We start from the raw sequence: 16,564 nt of genomic DNA on the forward strand, positions 1-16,564 counted from the left end.
GGGAGGAACTTTGATTACTAACAAGCTCAATCTACAGGTGCAGATTAGCTATTTAAAAAAATCGTTGAGCATCTAATATATGCCAGGCAGTGTGTTAGGCACAGGAGACAAATAATCAATGGAAAACAAACAAACGCAGTATGTCCCAGGGTTTCTTTGCTGTAGAGCTCCAGGGGCACCAGTCACACCATCCATCTATGTGCCCAGTGCTGCTCGGAGTTGTGCCACCCAGCTCGTGTGGCTGTCCATGGGGGCTCTCATGGGTCCCTACGCTCAAACTGCCACAAATCACACGATTCTAGGTACCAAAATAAGTACACACGCTGTGCCTGTGCCTGCAGCGGGGAGGCTGAGCATGTGTTTGACATTAACGCGTCCCTTCCTTAGATTCAGAACCATCGACTTTATAAAGTGCAGCAGACACTTGAGCGAAGGGGTCGGGGAAGGACGGGAGGATGTGTGCTTGTACGCAATCATATTCAACACCACCCCCAAAACGTTGTTATCTCAGACAGACCAACTTTGCGATTTTACCAGTATGACATTCTGAACTTGCAGCTGTTTCTGCACAGTTTTCCTTCCTTCTCCACATGGTTCTAGAAAGCAGAGGACACGCTGTCCAGAGCCCACGTCCGCGGTGACGTGAGCCGGATGCCAGAAACCTGCGCACCTACTCTTTCCTCCCTTCTCTCCCTTTCGTTTCTGTTTCCCCTAAATAATCTTTCGGAAAACGTCTTAAACAACCTCGTAGGAGGTTTTTAGTGGATCCATATACTTGTGCTTTCAAAACAACATTTTATCTCCCTGACTCACAGGCAGAGTGGGAAAGGAAACACCAAAACAAACCCCTACACATCAGGAATAATCCGCAAGGAAAGCCTGCATTGGAAATTATATTGCCATATAATTATCCTGTTTACAATCTCTAGTGCATCTTTTTCTCCCAGAAAAATGCCGATTTGGAAACAAAGCCGGAAAAGGATGCCAGAAAACCCTGGCAAGGCTCTGACCACGGCCTGCTCAGGAATGGCCGTGGAGGGAGAGAAATGTGTTTGCAATTAGGACTGCCCAGAGCAGGTCCGATTACATCGGTGCAGCCAAGCTGAAGAGATTTCCAGAGCGAACTTGTCCTGTGGGCCTAAGTGGATAAAAGGCAACTTAGGCTGGAGCCATTACAAGGAAATAAACGGGGCCTCCCACCTCCCACTCTCCTGTTAAGGTCCTGAGCTCACTCCTACCCCTTGAATGAAGAGGAACAAAATCACCATCATTTTAAGGCCCTTTTATGTTATAGTTCATGCATTTTTCAGCAATAGACAAAAAGAGAGAAATAAAATGAGTGTGGTGAAGTGGTTTCCATGCTGGTTGCGATTTACAGAATGACCAGGGGATGTTACGGAGGTCCCAGCGAGACTCTGAAGCAGCTGGAGGCTCACCCTTGCACCCGGGCCTCAGGGCACAGCGTCCATGCTTTGCCTTCAGGCTTTAAAGGCACTCACCACCCTCACCACCGACTCTTCAACCCCACATCGATCTGACGGGACAACTAGCTTAGCCCACTGTCCAGGGCAAAGCAAGGCACTCTGTGTAAGGAATTAAAAACTACTAAGGTTTCTCTCCCTTGCCACGATTTTTCTAACACAAAAAACACTCCACCAAACCTGCTGCTGCTCCCTCAAAGAACAAACACACAAAACGAAACATTCATTGAGTTTCTCCCCGTGCCCTCATATACCTGTTGGGTTTTGGTTTCATCGTGTGTGTGTGTGTGTGTGTGTGTGTGTGTGTGTGTGTGTGTAATGTGCTTTGCCACACCAACCAGCTCCATATTCGTTATGAGTCAGCAGAGATGATCTGACAGCCATTCAGGAATGTGTCCGCTCCTCTCATGTCCCTGACCATCCCTTTGCTCATAGACTTTTCAAATGAATCTGTGTGATTGCTTTTTAAGCCTTTTAAATCAAGAGTGACAAGCTGTAATGATACTACTTTCTAAGAAATCTCAGAGGCCCCTAAAGGCCTTTTAAGAGATATTAATGATCATTTCACACTTACGCACACATGTACACATTACACCAGCACTACTGCCCATCCAAAGATGAAGAAATTAAGACAGCAATTTTAAAAGTCTCAACATTTCTCTAATATTTTACTTTTATTGCCAATGTATCAGAGCTGGTTCTTTACTGAGCAGAACATATTTTAGCTATCTACATACAAACAATTTTTTTTTGTGTGTGTACATTTTTCAGTTAGAAGATTTTTTATTTTTGGAAATAGGACACCTAGATAATACAAATTGGGATATTTAAGGGTAATGAGGCACTACTGACAATTATTCTGAGACAGTGGACATAAGCTGGCACTGTCCTGGACAAATCAATTTCTATGTTCTTCTTATTAAGGGATTTGTCTGGGTTTACAGACTCATGGTCAACAGGGTTCTCTGTGTGGGAAAACTCTATTTTTCACACAGCCTTGCCCTCCCTTCCATTCCTCATCTGACGTGGTTGTCCAGGGCCCATGCCCAGACCTGGAAGATGGACATGACAAGGAGGGATCCTGGGATTTGGGACCTGAGCCTCTCTATTGGTTTGGAGCACTCTCGTGGTTTCCATGGTGGTCTGGAGAAGGTATCCTAAAAGTCTAGAAAACATATTGAAGGGGGATGTTAGGGCGCTTTATTACATTATATTGGAAAAGAGTACATTTAAAACCTGAGAGGCAGTAAAAGCCCTGGGTAAGCCACCTTTGGCCCTTTCTAGAGCCTCTTTTAGGAGTCGATCTTGGATGGGAAGACTAAGAACTATGCTTAGCTGTGGACTAATCTAGGCTGCCTGGCTTCCCAATTAGTTACTTGAGGCTCTTACTTTCTGGTGACGTACTCTTAGGAAATTAGTCTTGCAGAACACTCCTGATCTGCTGGCCAGCTGGCACAGATGCCATGGCCTTTCTTCTCCCTGGACATTTGGTCCCCATTTCCCTTTTTATTTGACTTGTCAACATAAATCCTCTCCCTACATGGCCAAACATGATAATTTCTCTCTCAAAATCTGTTTTTAAACATAATTATCTTTGAGATTAGTTTCATCCTCATACAAATTCAGAATTTCACCAGTGCTGGAATTCAGATTATATTTTTTCCTGAAGTTAGTGTTCATATAGCATGGGTTTAAAAATTGTCTTCCTTAAATATAGGATCATTTTGGATTAATTTTACCCTCCACTTCCCACCCTCCAAACAGAAATAGCATTTTCTTTCAAGATTTTGTGTCTCTGCATATTTGATCAAATAAAATGGTCTTCAAGACTTTACTGTATCTTGGTTTTGTCAGAAACATTTTGTTGATGCAGTGAGAATATAGCTGAAAGACAGGGACTAGTGTGCCCTTCTCCATTTCTTGAGTGCTATTATAGCAATGCCAGCAATAAATGAAGAATGCTGCTTCTAACTACATCTTGCTGACAATTTTCAGGGACTGATTAAATATTCGCATGATGTGGTTATAGTCCTGAATAATGACTGAGAGGTACATGAAATACAACTCAACTCTCTCCCTTCCCTTCTGGGGCTGATGAAAAGACATTCAGCATGAAGCACAGTGACACCATAATACAAAGATACAGTATCTTTCCTCTAATGACTCATTGTTATCTTCTTTAAAATGTAAGTGCATTTATATAAAATGATAATGTCATGGTGTACCTAGCCTTTTCACATTATTGCATCTATTTCCCTTGCCATGTAGCCATGCATTAGTTCCTAATGGAGATTCAAAAATCAAAACATTATCAATTGCCAGGCATAGCTCTGGATATTTGATTCTGCTCTTGTGGCAGTGATAACGGGGGCAGAGAAAGGAGGCTATTCTGGAATGCCAGCGAAAGTGTGATGACAAGTGGTGGGTCCTACTCTGCTGTTTTGCATCATTGCTTCTTGTAACAACACACCGTTCAGTTGACATTGCTGGGGAATGGAGCGCTCCACATAGACATGTTTTCCAGATAACTGGAGCCAATGCTGTTTCATGCCAACACTTTTACATCTTAAGTCAAGAGTGTGGATGAAATCTTTTAAAAATATACAACAGTTTCTTGCCTTCTTAAACAGAGCAAAGAAAGTACAAGGGATTTTTTTTTTTTTTGATGCAGGGATATCTAATAGTGCTGTCAACCCTAGAGCAGGAAAGTTTGTTTTTTTAAGTTTGTGTTGTTTATAATTTATATCACACTTACTTCTGTAAAGAACTCAAGGTAAAATGCAATAAAGTTGCACACACTGGGGCAGGTTAAGCTCTCTGATAAGAGTTTAGAAGAGTGTGGATGTATTTTATATTAAAACCAGAGGCGTAGATTTTCAATATCAGGCAGCAAAATGCACATCTTGTCTTGCAAACCACAGAAGTTAGCTTATTTATTCTCCCTCGGTTGGAGTGCTATCTCATCAACATGGAGGTGGTCTAGGAGGGAAGCTTGCTAGAGCAGCTAAGAAACTTTCTATGGCTCATTCTATTAGGAACACCAATGTCTGCAAAGCCCAACACACTCTCCAATAACAACAGGGCACATTCCCAGAATTCCCTGTCTCTTGTCACTGACTGCTTCTCTCTTCCTCTCAAGCCTCAGCATCCCTCATTCATCTTCCTCACAGCCTTCAAAGCCTTATATTCCATTTCCTCTACCATGATCACATCCTTTCCCCACCTCCTCCTAAGCCAGACCTTTCTTTGTCCTATTTTATTTTAGTTGAACAATTCTATATCAATCGTTTCCTCTACCCAGAAGCTGTATAACTAAATCCATTTTTGCTTCTAATTAATAAGAGGACTAGAGAAAAGTTTTATTTGAAGGGATTTGGTTAAGATTGAGTAGATAAGTGGATTATAGTGGATTTAGTCCAATTAATGGGTCAGCTTACTCAAATGGAAGTAAAGTAGTGGTGCTCTTAATGGGTGATAAGGTTTTTAAGTAGTCATTTGGGCAAGAAAAGAATTAATTGCTGGGATAATCAGAGAAAATATGAACATCATAGGTATGCACAATGACTTGACCATGGCCATCTGCCATTAGAAACAAACCCCCAAAACAAAGACAACAGCAGCCATGGAAGGTGGAAATTCATACATGAGTAGCCAAAGAAAGAAGAAGAAGAAGAAGAAGAAGAAGAAGAAGAAGAAGAAGAAGAAGAAGAAGAAGAAGAAGAAGAAGAAGAAGAAGGATTTGTTCATTTAACATTGCTTAGTGCTCTCTCTCTCTCTCTCTCTCTCTCTCTCTCTCTCTCTCTCTCTAAATATTAGAATCCATGCTGGTTTGGTCCCCTTCATGTGGGCAACTCTCCTGTTTGTCTTAGAGTGACTCTAAAATTAAGTTTTCTAGTTCAGTTATGACTGTTTAATGCTTATGACTAAGATCAACAAGCTGCTTGAATTGGCTCATACATAAAGCCACATATACATATGGGAAAAGCATGACTCAAATTTTGTGTCAAGAATATTTGCAAGCTTGTGTGTATAACTTCAGGAAATTCCATGAAGATTGGGAAGGCTTTCAGAGGTCCTTGCCATCTTGCTCCTGAGGCCTCCCTTGTTTTTGTGAGGGCAGAAGTAGGAAGCCGCTCCATGCTTAGGTCTTCAGTGATTGAAAACACTTTATGGAAATAACAAAGTGTTATTCTTCAGGGAAAGACTTAATATTCCTGATATATGAGATATGTACATATTCAATACCTTATTATTTACTCATTCTCCACAATGGTCTATTGAAAAGTGAGGCATTATTAATTGTAAGTGTGATAGGAGGGAGTTGGGAAGGTTAACAGTAGGGAAGGTTAACCCTCACACAGCAATAGTTCTAATATTCATTAGATTAAATCACTCAAACAATACAGTACTTTCCCCAGACAATGATTTTATACTTATTAATACAGCTAATATAAATGCTGGAATGAGGTCCTTTTTAAACTATGTTATCATTTCATTACTATCTTATTAGGTGCCAGCCCTATTGATTGATGATGCAAGCAACATTCATTGAATATTGTGCTCTACATTAGACCAGGGTTTATCAAAGATGAAAAAAAATAGGTCTTGCTGTCAAGTTGCTTATAGTCTGGCAAGAGGCATATGGCCAAGCAAACATTAAAGCCCAATAAGATAATTGCTATAAGGAGCAGTTGGTATTTACAAGACCACAGAGAACTCAGCTTTTCTTCTCTCTGAATTTGAGGCAGATAAGTAAATAAAAGGGGTTGAATAAGAATTAAAAATAGGCTTTCTTGCTAGTAATGGATTGGAGAATGTGGCTCAAACTGGAGGCCAATAGGCTTCAAAGAGGCTCCATCTCCAGTGAAGAGCATGGCCAGGTATCCAGGCTCACCAATCAGATAAGTCACTCTCTTCCCATGAGGAATAACGAAGTCTTATTCTTTTACCTCTTTAGTTAAGTTATTCCTAGGTAGCTTAATTTTTTTGGGTGCGATGGTAAATGGGATTGCTTTTTTAGTCTCTCTTTCTGCAAATTCACTATTGGTGTATAGAAATGCCATAGATTTCTTGGCGTTAATTTTGTATCCTGCTACATTGCCGAATTCTTTTATTAAGTCTAATAGTTTTTTGATGGAGTCTTTAGGGTTTTTTAAGTATAATATCATGTCATCTGCAAATAAGGACAGTTTTACTTCTTCTTTTCCAATTTGGATGCCTTTTATTTCTTCTTCTTGTCTAATTGCAATGGCTAATGGACCTCTACTCAGAAAACTACAGGACGTTGAAAATAGAGATAGAGGAAGACATAAAGAGATGGAAGAACATACCATGTTCTTGGATTGGTAGAATCAACATCATTAAAATGTCCATACTGCCCAAAGCAATCTATAAATTAAACGCACTTCCCATTAAAATACTAATGGCATATTTCACAGACCTAGAACGAACTCTCCAAAAATTCATCTGGAATAAAAAACGACCCCAAATAGCTGCAGCGACCCTGAGAAAGAACAAAGTAGGTGGGATCTCAATACCAGATATCAAGCTGTATTACAAAGCCACTGTTCTCAAAACTGCCTGGTACTGGCACAAGAACAGACATATAGATCAATGGAATAGAATAGAGAGCCCAGAAATCAGCCCCAACCAATACGCTCAATTAATATTTGACAAAGGAGGCAAGAACATACAATGGAGTCAAGATAGTCTCTTCAATAAATGGTGTTGGGAAAATTGGACAGATACATGCAAGAAAATGAAACTAGACCACCAACTTACACCATACACAAAAATATACTCAAAATGGATAAAGGACTTAAATATACGACGGGAAACCATAAAAATTCTAGAAGAATCCAAAGGCAACAAAATCTCAGACATATGCCGAAGCAATTTCTTCACCAATATAGATCCTAGGGCATTGGAAACTAAAGAGAAAATAAACAAATGGGACTACATCAAAATAAAGAGTTTCTGCACAGCAAAAGAAACCATCAACAAAACAACAAGAAAGCCCACTACATGGGAGAACATATTTGCCAATGCTATCACTGATAAGGGTTTAACCTCCAGCATTTATAGGGAACTCATACAACTCAACAAAAGGAAGATAAACAACCCAATCAAAAAATGGGCAAAGGACCTAAACAGACACCTTTTAAAAGAGGACATTCAGAAAGCCAAAAGAGATATGAAAACATGCTCAAAGTCGCTAATCATCCGAGAGATGCAAATCAAAACAACAATGAGGTACCATCTCACACCTGTCAGAATGGCTATCATCAACAATTCAACAAACGACAAGTGCTGGAGGGGATGTGGAGAAAAAGGAACACTCGTGCACTGCTGGTGGGAATGCAGACTGGTGCAGCCACTATGGAAGACAGTATGGAGTTCCCTAAAAAAACTAAAAATGGAACTCCCATTTGACCCTGTGATCCCACTTCTAGGAATATATCCCAAGAAACCAGAAACACCAGTCAGAAAGGATATATGCACCCCTATGTTCATAGCAGCACAATTCACCATAGCTAAGATCTGGAAACAGCCTAAGTGCCCATCTGTAGATGAATGGATTAGAAAACTGTGGTACATCTACACGATGGAATACTATGCTGCTGTAAAAAAGAAGGAACTCTTACCATTTGCAACGGCATGGATGGAACTGGAGAGCATTATGCTAAGTGAAATAAGCCAGTCAATAAAGGAAAAATATCACATGATCTCACTCATTTCTGGATAATAAAGACCATTATAAACTTATGAACAAAAATAGATACAGAGGCAGAGCTGCCTCGAACAGACTGTCAAACTACAGCAGCAAGGCCGACGAGGGTGGGAGGGCAGGAGGGGGGTGGGTAAGAGATCAACCAAAGGACTTGTATGCATGCATATAAGCATAACCAATGGACATAAGACACTGGGGGGTAGGGGAGGCCAGGGGACTGTCAAGGGGGGGGGAAGGAGACATATGTAATACTCTTTGTAATACTTTAAGCAATAATAAATAAATAAATAAATAAATAAATATAAATTAAAAAAAAACACACAAAAAAACAAAGTGTTATTCTTCAGAGAGAAGAGATGGAAGCAGTTCTCTAGTATACTGTGCCCTCCAGGGTTTTAAAAATGTCCTTTGATTTAAAAAGCCGGCCTTTGGGTGCTCTCCTTGTCAAGTGGGAAGGAGGGGCAAAGTAGCTGGTGTGCAGGAAATGCAAATGCAGAAAGAGCTCTTCTAATGTTCATGGGAACTTGGTAGAGAAGTTGTGGGTTGAAATAGGTACACGATTCATTTTCCAAACAAGAACCTATACAAACCCTAGGCTCCCCATTGTATGGAAAATAGGAGGCATTTGTTTGTCTATACCCTCAGTGGTTGTTGCTCTGCATCTGTGCCTTCAAATAACGAAAACAGGCATATGATTATTACAGCAAGGACTCCAGTGACTGATCACACATTTATGCACACGTAGTGTGATGCCTAGTTCCTTTGTGAGGAACCCACATGATCCTTTTGTGATAGCGTGTAAAAATTTTTCTTCTGAAGAATGAAATCCTTTATATGTAATTTTAGATTGAAATGCAGTAATTTATCTGCAAAAGACTTTCGCATATGTGATAGCGGCTGCTCCAAAATAAGTAACAGATGTGTCGGGCTCCATTGAAACACAAGTATGTGCCAGGCATTCTTTAAATATGAAAAGTTGCCATTATAAGAGATGTGTCAGGAAACTTGGCCTTCTATGTCTGTCTAGTTTTATTTAGCCATAGGCAAAATATGATAGAGAAATCCCCAATGAATGTCTCGGCTCAAGTTGGGAAGGCAGTGCTCCAGATTGTCTTGGAAAATGCCACATGTGAACTCTGAAGCAAATGTAGGCTACACATAAATGATGATGGCCAAATATGAAGTAAAGTACTGCCCCAGATGTCCATACCCATTCTGACTCTCACCTCCTTGGCCACTGAAATTGTTTAACGGTGTTAGGAACTTGGGCAGCTTGCATGCTGAAGCTTTCTCTGTATATTCCCAAACTTAACTAGCTAGTTCATTGGCAAGAACAAGCGTAACTGGTATTAGACTCAGACCTCTACACACAGACTAACCTCAGACATAGGATTATTAGAGATGTTTAACACAGACCTAGTCATATCCTAGAAATGAGACTTTAGAATCCTTTGTCTTCATAAAACCAAGTTTCTTTAGTTTGCCTCTTCCAAAATTGTTAGAAGATATCAGTAGATACGCATGTGAACACAAGCATATTTAGGGCATATGAAAACCTCATTCTATTTTATTAAAACAACTGATCAGTTGGCACATATGTGCACTTGAATTAGTACTTTTCAAAATGAACTGAGAAAGCACAATTTTTGGAAGGAGCCAGCAAAACGTTATTTGCTCAAAATATCTGTAATAGGCATTTAACTTCTTCATTAAAATGTCTCTCCTCAGTCCTGTTTAGTAGAATGATCTGCCTATATTGCCTACTCTAAAAGGCCAAATGATAAGTAAGTAAATTGGAATTTTTTCTTTGTCTATATTAGAAAGTAACACCAGTGTCACCTCCACTAACAGCCACCCAAAAAAGTAAGAGAAAATTTGAGATGTTGCAGCTTACTTTTCACTAAATTTTCAGCTTCCACTGTGGTTCAATTTAGCAGCAATGCTACTTGGATGATAAGGTTTAATTAGTTGTGGCCTGTTTTCTTTAACCTTTATATGCTCTTAAAGCTTTCTTTATTTTTGGTCTATCTTTCCCCCTTATTCTGCCTGCCTTCTACCTTTTGCAGCCTCGGGTAACTTCTAAGCAATTTCCTGTCTAATACTAGATTTTATTGTGTGGGGATTCATTCCATTCATAAAACACCGTTTGCTTATAAACCTTGTCCCCCAAAATAGGGGCAAAAGGAGTCATTAAAATTTTCCCAGCAGGGAAATGTTTGGAAGAGGAAAAACATGGATTCTTTACATGCAATAGCATTATTTTCTGTGAGCTTTTTATAATTCACATTTCTCCTATGTACTTGAGATAAAAGTCATATTACAAAATAAAGGCTATCACTTTTAAAATTGAAGTCAATAGCCAGAAAGCCCTGCAAATACATTAGGGCAACCATTTCATTCCTTCTTGTTTGCATTCTCTCTCCATGCCCCTTAATAAGTGCTCCAGTATACTTTCCCCATTCTTTCAAAGCTTATTATTTTTTTTAACATCATAAACACATCCATTCTGAACATAATGATGACACACACACAGCCTACACATGGGTTATATGAACAAGCCCCAAAAACATGTTTAAAGGGAACTTTAAATTCAATGCCTCCCTACATCCATATTTGCTAAGTTGTAGGTTAGTGTGTTGAAAAAAAAATTGAATACTTACAAATACCAAAAAAATAAGCTAACGTGCAGCCAGACTGAGTTTTGGACATGGAGAATCAGAACAATCTGTAGCCCGTCTGTGGCTAATGGGATGTTTCTCCCCACTTTGTCACCATGGCAAATACTTTATAATACACAAACATTTGTAGCGCTAAAAATCCACCCACTCCTGCTGAAAGTCGGCCAGGTTTTGTAAAATTGCATTCCAGCGAGGGCTACCCAGCTGATTTTTAAGGTAAGTTTTCTTTTGGCCATTCATGCGCTTAACAAAGGGCCAAAGGGAAAATACACAGTTTGTAAACACATATTACACTTTCATGGTTCAAATACCTTATAAATACATGCCGGTCGATTTTTGTGATGACCAAATTAGTGCTGGGAGAGGGGTGGAGGTGTGGAGTGTGGGGGGTAAGTTTATTTTTCAGTGGGGGTGGTAGGGAGGGGCATCTTTAAGTCTTTAATCCTCCCCCACAAACCACATCATTCTCCCCAAATAAACATTCAATCAAAGTAAAAAAAGGACATTTGCAGCTTTAAGGCAAGTCCCTCTGTCCCTGTCACAATCAGATTGCAACCCTTAAGCAGCGAGGGAGAGTTTGGGGGATCTGTCTTTTAACGAATGCCACAGTGCCAGTATTCCAGGGAAGCCATAGCCTGTTCCAGCTTCCTGTTTGGCTTCTCAAGCAGGGCGAGGAATGCCACATGCATGGTCAAAGAACATGCCTGGGTCCTTTCTGGCCCTCCTCCTCTCTTGCCAAGAAAGCAAAGGGTAGCACGTCTTCTAACTCATTCCTTTACTTAACACTCCACTGCAGAGCCAAATTAGAGGGACTGTCATGTGGCCATGCCAACAATTCAGAATACATGTGACTGGGGTGGGGGGATGTAGGCAAAACAGTCTTTCCCACCAATGGGTGGAAAAGGATGCGTCACAGTTTTTTTAAAAGCATAACATAGGTGTACAGTGCCAAAAAGGGCCAGTCTAAATATTTACATGCAATAGTGATGCACGAGGCAAAGCTTAACAGAATGCTTGTGGGGAAAGAGAGAACGCCAGTGTTACTGGAAGCTCTAGGCACAACACCGGGTTTGTTGGTGACCTGTTTAAGTTTTACAGCAGGTTTCTACTGTCTGTTACCCCAGCATCATCTTACTACATCATATGGTCTTTCCAGAACCTTACAGCCTCAGGCAGGAAGGCAGGAAGGCAGGAGGAGATGTGAGCATCAATCCATCACAATTATGGATGCCTCTTTAAGAGGAGAAACCCTCATAATAACAATTGTTGTTAATTTTAATGATTATTAACCTTCAATAGAACCACGAACATTTGCCCTAACCGGTTTGGCTCAGAGCGTCGGCCTTCAGACTAAAAGATCCCAGATTCGATTCCGGTCAAGGGCATGTACGTTGGTTGTGGGCACATCCCCAGTAGGAGATGTGTAGGAGGCAGCTGATTGATGTTTCTCTCTCATCGATGTTTCTAACTCTCTATCCCTCTCCCTTCCTCTCTGTAAAAAATCAATAAAATATATTTAAAAAAACACATGAACATTTATTTCTAAAAAGTCAGGCTCCATAGAATCAAAAGATGCCCTTAGATGTGGCAATTCACAGTAGCAATTATTTGCTTTAGTTTTACTTGGGAAAGCATTTGGATGCTAATTCGGAATTTGCATTATTCAGTCATTGCTCCTGCTTAAGACAGTGAATGCAGGAGAACAGAAACCCGACCTGGCAATCACATTTCCCTGTATAAAATGCTGCGCGTAAAATATCAACCCCAAATGGATTTGACTGGCAGCGGCTTCTTAACAAAAGAAGAGAAATAGCCTATTTGATTTCACATTTATGGCTAAAGTTTTACCCTAATAATCACTAGCATAATGAGGGCTTCTTAGGAGAGATGATTCAGGAGGGTTTTCTTTTTCCTTCTAAGAAAAGATATAGTAAAAACAGGAAATAAGTCTTGGGACATAGCAACAATTTTGTTGTGAGTTGAAATGCTTATTTTATTGCCCAGTGCAAAACATCTATGCTCTTGATATTTATAATAAGTTAATGTTGTAACTAGATTTGATGCACCAACACCTGGCGGTTTAAGTAGCCTTTTAAAATAACAATGTTAGCAACTCTCAAGCTCAGATAAAAATTCTACCCTCTATGTTGTTTAAAGTTCATTTTCTTCTCTAGGATAGTCACTGACCTTTCTATATCAGCCATTTTGCTTTTTACATTTTCCGGTGAGTCGTATTCCAGTTCTCATTGACTTCGTTCCATTCCTGACCTCTTTTCCCCTCAGGAAAATGAAATGCAGCACAAAAAATATTGGGCCCCCATTAGTTTTATGGCTTGTCTTACCTTCCTAGCACTTCTTTCTTTAGTGTGTTACAAGTCAACTTGCAGTACACATTCAATCTTCACAAACAGGTTTGGCATACAAAACAAACCCTATCTTAAATAGACTGATTTTCTACATTTCTTACTTTCAAAATTTGATATCCCTTTAAGCTAATATCAGACATTTCTTAGTAACCCTTAATTATATCAGTTTTACACAATACCATTCTGTTCCTGGGAGCAATATCTGTTCTTATGGCTATTTTTCTATCTATCATATTTTTATTAAAACCCACAACAGATTCTATTTATCTTCTCCTTAGATAAGTGCATTAAAGAAGAATAATGCAAATAAAAGGAACATTTTTATAGGACATGTCCTGGGATTATACGTTGAATGACTATAAATAAGCTCATATGATTCCGTTTCACCTAAAGTGCTAAAGAGGACAGAGCATTCTTATCTGTGTGATGAGATAATTTGTAATCTTTTCTTTTCTCCTTAGGGCAACTTAGTGCATGTGTAAGCTTGTTTGTGCTTTTAGAAATGTCTTTAATATTTCCCTGAACTCCACCACAACATTGCAGTGAAAAATGGCTCTGCAGTGTGTTTCATCACGCTAATTGAAATGAATTATTATACCACACAGAAAAGCCTTCTCTTTTAAATTAAACTTTGCAGATATCTCTGATTTACCTGCAATTGGATTACAAGCGCAAACTAATGCCCCAGAATTATCTGGTTAGAAAAGAAACCCAAATCTTACCAAACTGGAGTGAATTGCAGAAAGAAAGCCTTATGAACATCATATAAGTTCTTTCTTACATTTAAACAAATCCATTCAATCTTAACTTGTACGATTCATACTTTCAGCACTTTGTAACATTAAAGTAGTGGTTGATTAAATTAAGATACACCCCTCACCCATTCTACATTCATAGGCCTCTGGCCAAGGAATGTGCTTTTCTTTTCTCTACATTTTTCTTGTGGTTTGCAAGGCACTGTTACTCTATTAAAATGCCTAACAAATTAAATACATAAAGTTGCCTCCAGGATTTCTCAGTGTGAATTTGGGGCTAAAAATCATGGCCATTTCCATGTCTTGACCCCTTTTCCAGGCTTGCCTTTATTCAAGAATTTTCCACCCCTTATGTTCCAAAGCTCCTCCAAATTCCCTCCTTCGCAACACCCCTTCAGGCCCTCCTGGGCCCATACTTCAAGGGCATTGCCGCCGACTTTAAACAACACAAACAAAATTAAAACTCTGGGTGGGCTACACTCTGAAAAGTTAGAAGAGCCAGGAGACAAATTTTGAGAGTCTGTGGACCTTGGTGAGTGTGTTTTACTCTCCCTTCATTTGCGGTCTACCCCCTAGTTTTCTATGATACACTGTCCCTGTCACCCTCACCCAGTGGGTCCTCAGACAGCATCTTCCCAGGCTCCTCCCTACCGCTTCCTCTTCGCCTGCCCTTTCAGGGCTCCTCTCAGCCTCACTCCCTTGCAGCAGCTGCTCTGATGAAAGCAGCCCATCAGGCTTCATAAGATCCCGGAGGAGAGTTTTCCAAACTCTGACTCTCAGTGCATTCATGGTCTTGAAAAAATTCCGTAGGTCCCAACCCACTTATGATTTTTTAACTTTCTATTTTAAAATTATTATAGATTCACAGAAGTTACAAAGAAATGTACAGAGAGGCTCCATGCACCCTCTACTCGGCTGCGCCCAATTTCTGATATAAGCTTGACCTTGGTATAATCCTCATAGTTATTCAGATTACATTGCATCACATACACTAACATTACAGATTTAGCAATACATGCATTGATTTGCGTGTATATACATGTAGATCTATGCAATTTTATTATATGTGTAGATTCATATAACCACCAACACAATCAAGGCAAATAAAGATATAAAATTAGTCTAGACAAGATAAGATGTGTTCCATGAAATTGGTAAGTTTCATGTTCATTTATAACCATATTCACCCATGTATTATATACATGTATATAAAATTATGGCGTAAAAATGTCTAAATGTAATGTATAATATAAAATGTATTTCTTACTGTGAGTCGTGATCATCAAATTTTAAAAGTCACTGGCCCAGACCTTTGTTCCAGAAAGTATGGTGGATGCACCAACAGCATCAGCTGGTTGCAAGTTTGTTAGAGATGCAGAATTTCAGGTTCCACCCCAAATGCACTGCACCAGAATTTGTATTTTAGAACAGAATCCCCAGAGGATGAGTGTGTCCACTGAAGTCTGAGAAGCACCATCTTGTCAGAAAGCTTTCCTGAGTCTACAAGAGGGTAACAGTCAATCTCTGCATTTCATTGAGAGCTGGGAATGAGGGCAATGACCTCTGCAAAGTTTGACTAGAGACCTGGTATTTAGGTTGTTTTCTCTGCCCGCTTTGTAGAAGGTGACCCTTGTCAGAGTCCACGGGGCATGGCTGCCGCGACAACAACGACAAAATTTACACCAGCAAGTTCTTTATTCTTTCAGGATTTTGTAATATTTTCCATTAGCAGCCAGGATGCAAAAATAATAATAATAACTGTGGTCCTTTTTAGTTTCCACAAAACAGTGATGTCTGGAGAGTGTTTAGCCCACAGTATTTTCTGCTTTTATAAAGGTGGTTGAAAGCTCACTGTTCCCTGACTGCTCTGTGCTACCACCACACGGGAGGTTATATTTTCTTCCTTTTCCAAATAAGCAACCCAAAGAGTACATATGGGAGAAAAGTAAGAGAAACACATGGCCTTGTTCATTAAGATTAAAATCCTGTGTTTTGTGCCCATGATTCCCGAGAAGGTCTTATTCTGTGAACCTCATCAGTCTTCATGAGATTAATGAAATAATTGGATGTTATTTTGTAGTGTCTGTGTTTTCATGTTAAAAATAACATACATGAGAGCAATTCCAAGTGCGTAGGGCTTTCTAATATCCTGGTCTTTTTGTAGTGGGAAAGCTGGGGAGGGATGAGGGGAGAGGGAAGGGAAGGGAGGTTTTTAAATGGCAGTGATCTAGTTCAGATTCATCCCACAAACTCCTAGCTGCTGTGTTTGAAGTAAGGCTAATTAATGTAATTAACACATTTCAGGCAAAATACCCCACCCAAGTATTAACAGAAGGTCTTTCATAAGAAAAAAATACAAAATGTGGTTCATTGTTTTATTTCTGCTTGGGGAGGCAATATTATGAAGGAGCATGAAATCCTTTAATTAGACACAATTTAAAAGCCAGACAGAAAATTGAGATGCTGAGAATTCTACCTAGAGAAGCAATATGCATACTCAAGAGCGTCAGGCAATGCACCACACACAGATGTTTTACAGTGAATTTAGATGATC

This window comes from Myotis daubentonii, chromosome 7, assembly GCF_963259705.1.
Source record: "Myotis daubentonii chromosome 7, mMyoDau2.1, whole genome shotgun sequence".
In the NCBI taxonomy this organism is placed as follows: Eukaryota; Metazoa; Chordata; class Mammalia; order Chiroptera; family Vespertilionidae; genus Myotis; species Myotis daubentonii.